Here is a 10,348-nt window from a genome sequence, read left to right as displayed (position 1 = left end):
GGGTTAGCCCCGTGATGAGTATTAAGGAGGGCACGTATTGCATGGAGCACTGGTTGTTATAAGAAAACAACGAATCATGGAACACTATATCAAAAACTAATGATGTACTGTGTGGTGACTAATATAACATAATAAAAAAATATATATAGGGGTGCCTGGGTGGCTCAGTCATTAGGCGTCTGCCTTTGGCTCATGTCATGATCCCAGGGTGCTGGGATCGAGCCCTGCGTTGGGCTCCCTGCTCAGCAGGAAGCCTGCTTCTCCCTCTCCCACTCCCCCTGCCTGTGTTCCTTCTTTCGCTGTGTCTCTTTCTGTCAAATAAATAAATAAAATCTTAAAATAATTATATATATATATATACACATAGTATCTTTTTTTTTTTTAAGATTTTATTTTTATTTATTTGAGAGAGAGAGAATGAGAGACAGAGAGCATGAGAGGGAGGAGGGTCAGAGGGGGAAGCAGACTCCCTGCCGAGCAGGGAGCCCGATGCAGGACTCGATCCCAGGACTCCAGGATCATGACCTGAGCCGAAGGCAGTCGCTTAACCGACTGAGCCACCCAGGCGCCCCACACATAGTATCTTTTTTAATAAGTGAAGACAAGTAGAAGAAATTAGAGTATAGCTTATATGTCTTTATTTGGGTTCTGCTCCTGATCCTGACCCTCCCCACCCTAATAACCCTAACCAATGTCCTCATGTCTGGGCAATAATGTGCCAAAGGGAGGACTTAGGGCCTGGCACATTCATCCAGAACCTGGCCAAAAGCAAAGGCCTGTGATCAGGAAGGCAGGAGAATGGTACCAAAATCCAGAATCACAACCAGCCAATCAGTTGAAGGGTTGACCAAGAAGCTACAGATGGAATGAGACAAGCTAAGTCTAGTAAGGAGACATTGAACCAGGTGTGGGCAGGTCAGGCTGGATAGTGGGGCATGAGACCATTCTAGGTGATTCCTTTTATACTGACCTTGGTCCACTTTGCTGGGCTAAAAGTGGAATGAAACTATTTTGGAAGATGTTAGAAGTAACACTGTGTTAATGGACTAAATGTTTGTATCCCCCTAAAATTAATATGTTGAGATCCTAACTGGCAACATGATAGTATTAGGAGGTGGGACCTTTAATAGGTGATTAGGTCATGAAGGTAGAGCCCTCTAGGACTAGTGCCTTATAAAAGGAACCCCAGAGAGCTCTCTCTCCCCCTCCACCATGTGAGGACACAGCAAGAAAATAGCTGTCTATGAACCAGGAAGTGGATCTCACCAGACCTTGAATCTGCCAACACCTTGATCTTGGACTTCCCAGATTCCAGAACTATAAGAAATAAATTTGTCATTTATAAACCACACAGTCTATGGTATTTTTGTGATAGCAGCCCAAATGGACTAAGACAGAATTTTTACAACTTTTACACTAATAATATATTTCTGAAAGCCATATATTAAAATGAATTTAGCTTGGTACTTAAGGAATATGCTAAATATCAACTCTTGAAAATAAATTCTGACCATATTTTGAAAAGCGAGAAACAGCACCACATAAAGCAAATCTCCTTTCCCGTTGCCTGTTGTGGACCTCACCTGGGAAGCCCTCAGCCTCTTCCATACTTATCAACCTGTCCTAATGTTCCAGCGTACCAGCCAGGTTCCAGGCCTGTCTCTGACTGGCTCCTCTGACAGCAGCTCTGTAATTCTGTCCTTCCCTCGGAGGCCTCAGGGGTCCTCTCCTTTGTCTGAGTCATTCCTCACTTACCTGATTTGTTCCAGCCTTTCCGGGAAGGGGGAGAGAACGCCATTCCTTTACCTTGCACCATGGAATGGTTATAGGGAGAAAAAGGTAAAAATCTCTCCCTTACGACCATCTTAAGTTCCATCTACAGTGATCCGTTCCTTTGTGTTAAACATTGATCTATCCCTACGACCCTCTTTTAAAATGTAAATACTTCCAGAAGCCAGAGACTTTTAGCATGAATTAATTTATCTCATTTTTTCCCCCAGGACAGAGGAAACCAAGATAACAGAAACAACTCAGAGCAGAGAAAGCACTGAAATGCAGAAAAAGAGAGAAGAAAGGGAAGTTAGAAGCCCTGGGCAACACCAACCCTTTTCAATTTCATCATTAATATGGGCAGCATTGGACTTTTGAAAACAATATCCTACCTGAGCTACGTCTTCAGAATGGTAGTTTACAGGTTTACTATTGCTGCCTTGTGCCAAAAATCAAGGATTAAATACAGACTCATTAATATCTATGTAGTGGGATAATATTTTGAGATACTAACCTAGAGTTTTCCCCCTGATAGCCACCTCCCTACCCTGTCCTCCCTACCCCCACCCAGTACTTAGGCCTTTCCTGGGCCCCTGCAGCTAGGACCTTCTTTATTCATCGTCTCAGCCTAGAGCCTCCGAAGCCTGCTAAGCCCTAGATCTCTGCCCACCCAGCCTAGTGTGATAGAATAGAGGCAGCTTCACAGTGTCTTCTTGCCCAGAGTGCCTGAGACGGCTTCAGGGAGGTTTCCATAGGCCACTGTGGTGCTCCAGCCGAACAGTGGTCCACATACAGCTGAGAGAGGGCTGGCAAGCCTGAAGGCTACTTGAGGTTGCGACCAGAAAGACACAACAGTGACCCACTGATCAATCATCAAAGATCAAACAGGTGCCAGGATGGATAAAGGATGACAACATAAGAGAGATGCTCCTGACTCCCACCTCCAGTCTGACTCATTGGCACAGGTGAGCACCCCAGAACTCAGACCCTGAGATTACTTTTCGACCACCCGACAGAATAGAGAAAAAGAGAGCACATTTCTTACCTAACTGCCTGTGTAGCCTGAAATGTGTACCCTCCGCATCAGTTAATAAAACAAGTCGCAATTTAACCAAATAGAAAAACATTTGTTTTAAATTTTTACTTTTAATTCCAGTATAGTTAACATATGGTGTGATGTAAGTTTCAGGTGTACAATATAGTGATTCAACAATTCCATACATTGCTCAGTGCTCATCATGATCAGTATACTGAGAGAAAAACATTTTTAAAGAAACAGGAAGATAGGGCACAAGTTGGACATGGACAGAAGCAAATGGAGAGCCTCTGCCTCAAGGCATGCGAGTCACGTGGTATTTGTACTTGAATGACATGCGTAAGGATCCTCTCCCTGGAACTCCAGTGCCAGGAACTCTTGCAAGGGGAGCGCCACCCACACTCGTGTTCCAGAGGCTTCTCATAGTGGGAACTCACACATGAAGCTGGTTAGGGTTACATTTCAGTTAGTGAGAGTTACACTAGGACATTTCTTTCAGACCCAGAATTCTAAAAATTCCTTTCCAAGAAGAACACTGAAGCCTGAACACTGTAAAGGAAAGGAAAGGGTGAGGATTGGGAGAACAAAATAAAACAAGATAAAACACAAAAATAAGTGAGGACAGGAATGAAAAAATGAGAGAAGTATAGAGAGATCATGCATAAGATCATGTAAGCAGTCTCTAAGCCACATCCAATATTAACCCCACTCCCAGGACACCCCCACTAGCTCAATAGCTTTACTTTGCTCTAGGTTCACATGACATATCAATTCCATTGCTCACATCTTTGTTGGTGCTAATAATGGCATGCCAGATGCCTACATTTGGCAAAAAGGCCAAAAGTCTTATGTAGTCCCCAACGCTGAATTTAGGAGTAGGAAAAATAATCATAAGAGGTCATAACTAGAAATGACTTTAGCTCAATTTCCTCATATGACAAATGAAAAAAAGTCACACCCTTTACAGATAAATTGTTGCCAGAGGTCAAATGTCTAGTTGCTGACAGGCCTGAGCCTAGAATCCAGGTGTCCTAATTTCCAGTGCCATACTTACTCTGCTCCTTCATCCCCACATGCTGCTATTCACGACACATCTTGAAACACATTTGCTTTCCCTGATTTCTGTCAATAGCACCAACTTTTTTTTCCTTCCATTTCTATGAAGGATGCAGTTAAGGACGGCTGAGATCAACAAGACCTACTGCATCCACCTACAAAAAGAAAGAGGGGGTGCCTCGTGGCTCAGTTGGTTAAGTGTCTGACTCTTGATTTCAGCTCAGGTCATAATCTCAGGGTTGTGGGATCGAGCCCCACATTGGGCTTGCACTCAGCAGGGTGTCTGCTTAGGATTCTCTCTCTCCCTCTCCCTCTGTCTCTCCCACTCATGCTCTCTATCTCTCTGTCTCAAATAAATAAATAAATCTTTAAAGAGAGAGAGAGAGAGAGAAAGTTATGATAGCCCAGAGACTCTATTTTTCCATCCCTAGAGCTCTACCTGGGAAAGTTCTGGAAAATGCTTGTAATATTAATAAATAATAATAATTTAAAAAAACCAGAGAAGAAAGGGAAGTTAGAAGTTCATTGGCTCTATAGTCGCTATATTAGACTATAGTCAGCTGATGTTTGGATGATAGCAGACCTCATTTGGGGAAAGGGTAAACCATCATTGCATCACCACGTCTTTGGTGAGCAATAAGGACAGGCTTAACACACAGGAAGTAAACAAGAAATCTGGGCAGGAAAAATGGGTTTTTGCTCAATGTTATTGCCAATTAAACAGAATTGTTATTTCTTTGAAAGAAGGAAACAGTGTTTATGTTCACGTAGGCCATCTTCTAAGAAGGTTGCAATATTTTTTTTCAATATGTATCAGAAAACTCTTTGTCCTTGGAGTAAAGCCAAACTTAAGGAAGCCTCCTTACCACAGCATATCTTTGTAATTAAGGAGGACCATTAAAAATTAATGGCATAGTCATTTTAAGGAGGCTGAGAAATTGTTCATGTGTCATGGACATTGAGAAGAAAAAAAAAAACAGCAGCACTTTCTGAAAATGGAAATCCCCCAATTCTTGGTGCTGATGCTTCCTAATTTTTGTGGAAAGACAAAATTTCTTTAAAAGGACATTTCTGTTCAATTTGAAAAATGAGTTCTGGGCTGTTCTTATGTGTTATCAATTTATACAGAGTCTCATGGTACATTAGCATCACTTATCAGGCAGCTAGGTCTACCGGGAGACAGTATAATGGATGGAGGAAGTCAGTACATTATTCAGTCCTTTCTCGTGGGTTTTTCCAAAGCTAGATATCTAACGACATGCCTGTATAGACCATTTCTGGAACTGTTCCCTCATCTTTACAACAATGGTAAGGCACCATGATCTTCTTTAATCCATCCTATACCCAATTGACTAATTAATCTTCCCTTTTAAAAAAGAGGGGGCTGAGAGGATGTTATTCTCTTACTGGAAATCTATCCATGTCTTCCTATCATGTACAGAATAAATTCTAGCCTTGTGAACATGGCATTCAGGGTCCTCTGTGATCTGGCACAAATTTTGCTTGGCACAAAGTGGCATGCAATTATAGCTTTACTTTCTATTTTTGTTGTTGTTGTTAATATGCCAGATGGACCTTTAATCCTATTCTTTTAGCTATTTTTTAACTTTTCATTTCCTCATTTGGCAATTTTCTATTTATAACTTTTGATGGAGGTATATTAGTTTTTCCAATACATAACTAGGAACTCTCTACCAATTAAGGTTTGTAATCTTATATCAGGAATGTTTTATGACATCTTTTTCAGAGTTGTTGATGATATTGACTTATGGGTGAATTTAGAAAGTCAAAACACTTATAGCTTAACTGGTAGGGCCAGAGTTTGTTTTCCAGGCAATTCATGTCTAGAATTTCTTTGTGGATACTTTCCTTCCCACCCTCTGCCCTTGCTGTTTTCTACTAGATTCATATAGAACTACTCAGAGTTTTCTGGTTCCAGATATTTCATACATTGACATTGACCGGTCTTAAGAGGTGACCCCTTGTGCCTTTACCAATCTGATAAACTATTGAGAATTATTGGGTTAATTTAAAAAAAAAAAAAAAAGCTGTCTTTTTCCTTCTGGGTGGCAGAACTTCCTTTGTGCTCAGGGTGCCCTCGCTGGACCCAGGCCTTAATATTTTTGCAACCTGGGTGAGTAGAAGTGAAGAAGTTGTCATTTAAGAGTTGTAGGTTCATTTGCACCCAGAAGTGGAGACTTCTTTCTTCAACTTTGGAAGAGACTAGTAATTGTTCTTGGGAAAATCTATCAAGGTGCTTGACCTTGTTAGTAGGTTAACTTGACCACAGATGCCAAATGATCACATACTATTCCGAAACTGAAGGGGAAGTTTGAAGGGGAAACTTTATGACTCTGGGCAGAGCGGTAGTACTCTAGCTTCCAGGTGAAACGTATGGCTCAGAGCTGGAAAGAGGGCTGATCCTCTCTCCTTCCCAGTCAACTTGGCACTGCTCTGGCAGGCACCCAGATGGTGGAGGCTTAGGGAGAGTCAGAAGATGGCACCTTGGCAAGGCCACCACCAATATTAGGAGGAGACAGCACCATCAGCGAGACAACAGTAAGGTTCCTTTAAGCTATTTGGAGGCCAGGAAGGGTGCATGGGTGGACACAGTGTTGCCAGGGCAAGAGAAAAGGGATATGGTGGATAGGATGATTATTGTACACAGAACAGACCATAAGCAGATATAAGCCATCCTTTGGGAAACAACAAGAAATATTTGGAAATATTCGACTAGCAATCAAGTCAATGGGGACTCAAGTGATCATCTGGGCATTAAAAACTTATTATGACTTCATTTTACACTTAGTGAAAAGCCTGGCCATACCAGTTGCACACATTTTAAGGATAAATGTATGAAGACAATGCCCCTACCTTCATCATGGAACTCAGATTATGGGTGTATGTGAGACTCTGTTAGGAAGGAAAGACCCACCATGGCAGGTCTGTTGAGGAACTATTTTAAGGCAGACTGAGCTTTGCAATGCCTTCCCTATCAAAGTCTGAACAGTGACTTACAGAGGATGGGCCCCTGGTGGGCGCATGTGAGAATGATGACAATATCAGTATAGGCCATGGAATGAAACAAATACCTAGAAGTACCCTGGTTCAGCAGTATAGACTGAGGGGCAGTTCTGTGCAAGGCCCTGTGCCAGATGAAGCAGGAACGAAAAAAGTGCTTACAGTTGGATCGATTTAAGGAAGGTCATACCTCCAATCATTCCAGGGACTTAAGCCTGCTATTCAAATACAATGGATTGTGTTCCTCTCAAAGAAGCTCCCATAAAATAACTTCTCATTTTTTTTTTCAAAATATATTAGACATCCGCAGTATCTACGTAATGATGGTTTTCTCTTATTTGGCTTTTCCAATAATCTGTACGTGCTTATCTCTCCTGCCCCACTCTCTGTCTTCTATCTAGTTCTTCAAATCCTGGATCAGTGTGTACATGATTCTTTCTGCCTGGAATATTCTTCTGCAGCCCACCTCCACTCTCCTTTTCAGCTACCTTTTATTCACCTTTCAGATCCTGCTTTAAGCATCTCTTTTTCTGGGAGGCTTCTGTGACTGTCTCCACCCTTGCCCTCACGGGTGGGTTGGGCAACCCTCTGAGTGCTGCAACAGCACCCTTCAAGGTCTTTTCATGGCTCCTTTCAACTTTACATCTGCCTATTTGTCCATTTTCCCACTGGGCTATGAGTTCTGTCCCTAACACTGTGCTTGGCTCATACTTAATAGGCGTGCTGTATATATGTGTTCATTTCAGTTGATCTGTTGTCAGTTTCCCCTTAACAACTGTTACCCCTTGAGAGAGAGGTCATATCAATTGTCCTTTATCTTACAAGTAGGAAAATATTGCCTTACCATTATTTATAGGAGCTGAAAGATGCCACTGAAAATAAAATTCCATTTGCATCCTTTACCTCCCTAAGAATTATAATAATGAATTCCATGTTTCACCTCTGACTCAGACTACTAAGTCTTCAAATCAAACAACTCCAAGAGGGGCACCTGGGTGGCTCAGTCGTTAAGCGTCTGCCTTCGCCTCAGGTCATGATCCCAGGGTCCTGGGATCGAGCCCCACATCGGGCTCCCTGCTCCGCGGGAAGCCTGCTTCTCCCTCTCCCGCTCCCCCTGCTTGTGTTCCCTCTCTCGCTGTGTCTCTCTCTGTCAAGTAAATAAATAAAATCTTAAAAAAAAAAAAAAACCTCCAAGAAAGTTTCACTTACCTTAAAATTCATTTGGTGCTAATAGGGCTCTCATAGTTTTCATGATCTTTGAAGGAGATCAGAAATTTGTAGATATCAAAGAATCTCAGAGGTCCCTGGACTCCTCGAAAGAAGATTTTTTTTTTAAGTTAGAAGTAATTCTTTTTTTTTCTTTTTTTTAAAGATTTATTTATTTATTTAAAAACTCAGCAAATTACTCAGAGTTGCACTAGTGGAAATCCCTACTGAAACATAGCTTCTTTTTCTTTTCTTTCTCACTTCTTATATGAAAATCAGAATAAACTACACATATACAATATGCTGCATCTAAGTCTTAGCAAAACTTAAGATGATCAATTACTTGTTGAAGGTAACTGATATGAATTATATACTATATATGTACTATGTATGAATTATATACTATATAGTTTGTGAATAAATGAATAGGTACTTTGGGTTTACCTCTGGTGTGAGAAAGGAAAAAATCCTGGAGCATAAAAGTCATCAAATGCATCTACAGTGGATGCATAATGTGGATCTCACAATAGTCTATGGTTATAGTCTAACTCACTTTTCTATAATAAAAGGACAGGGATATAGCCAAAAGACAGGGATAAGCCAAATCTTCTCTTTCAGATATAAACAAGCTAATGAGGATTTTGTGGCTGCCTCCATAAAGAATGCATCAATATTGTATTGATCTGCAATCTGTTTCATTTGAATATATACCTTCCATGCCATTGACCTTTATCTCCAAAAGGAATATAAAAAAATTTTTATGGGGTTTTGATAGGTACAACTTTGAGGGCAGACCTCTTACAAATCTTTAAGTAAATGCATTTGATAATTCTACATTTTAAGTGTGACTTCAATTAACATAAAAACAAAAACAAACCATCAGCAAAATAGCAGTAGACAATAAATATTTGTTGAATGAATAAATAGAAGGATGAATGACTTGATTCGTTATGTATTCCTATGTTATTTCTGCTCATGTAGCTACATTTTTATTGTAATTTGGCTTCCTCTATTGATCTGTCTTTAGGGAAAGAATGACTCCTGCGGTCATTCTGGCATTACAATTATATTCCTCAGAGGAACTAAAAAGTTGGCATTCTGGGTTTATTTAAAGATACCTCTAGACTGTGAATGCTTCACTGTAGGGCCTAGCTAGTGCCTAGAACTTAGCAAACATCTAATATATGTTCAGTGAAAGTTCTCTGCTTTAGTCTAGGTTATCATTCCTTTTAATCTGTTCACCCAAAAAAAAAAAACACTCTCTGCCATGGTCCGAATGTTTGTGTATCCCCCAGAAGTCATATGTTGAAATCCTAATCCCCAAGGTTATGGGCTTAGGAGGGGGGCCCTTATAAAAAGAAGCCTCACAGAGCTCCCTAGCCCCTTCTGACATGTGAAGACCCAATAAAAAGATGACCATCTATGAGCCAGCAAGATCTCACCAAACACCAAATCTTCCAGCACCATGATCTTGAACTTCCCAGCCTCTAGAACCGTGAGAAATAAATGTTTGTTGTTTATAAGCTATCCAGCTTATGGTATTTTGTTATAGCAGCATGAACAGCTAAGACATTCTCATTTTAAGAAACTAGATAGTGATACTAAAAATAAAACATACAATAAAAATTTAAATGTAGTGGGTGGTTTATCAAACAGGAGATAGAGCAAACAGGGGTATGGTTATACGACCACCTTCTTTCTCCATTCTAAATTTCTATCAATATGCAATGGACAAAGCCATGTCAGGTGTGGGTGTGGGTTATTGGTTCAGAATAAATTACATGGCATAAGGCCTAATGGCCCAATATTTTTATACAGGTGAAAATGGATTAAAATGAACAATAGGGAAACCTTAAAAAGAGAAGAAAAGGGAAAGGTGGCATAAACTTCACCATGTAACTCTTGAGAGATGGGGAGGGAAAGATGGTCATTGTTGTCAGATAGCCCGTCATGTCTAATGGGGAAGGGAAGATAGCAGGACGTGCAGATGATGTGCTTCAGTCTTTAATAGTACAAATCACCTGGCTTTGCCTTTTTTTCTTTCCCACACCAACCAGAACTTCCTCAGGCTTGGTTCCACATCCCACTGGTTACTGCAGCAGCCTGGATCCACAAATGCCAGAAGTCTGAATCAATCATACTTATTTGGCTTATGGGAAGGAGGCTTGGTCTTGCATAATGATTAAAATACAACATAATGCTTTACATACAACTATGCATGTTCAGATATTGCGGTGTCAATTGCATACAATCGTATCA

The sequence above is a fragment of the Halichoerus grypus genome, chromosome 8 (assembly GCF_964656455.1).
Source record: "Halichoerus grypus chromosome 8, mHalGry1.hap1.1, whole genome shotgun sequence".
Lineage (NCBI taxonomy): Eukaryota > Metazoa > Chordata > Mammalia > Carnivora > Phocidae > Halichoerus > Halichoerus grypus.
This window is presented reverse-complemented; position numbering follows the sequence as displayed.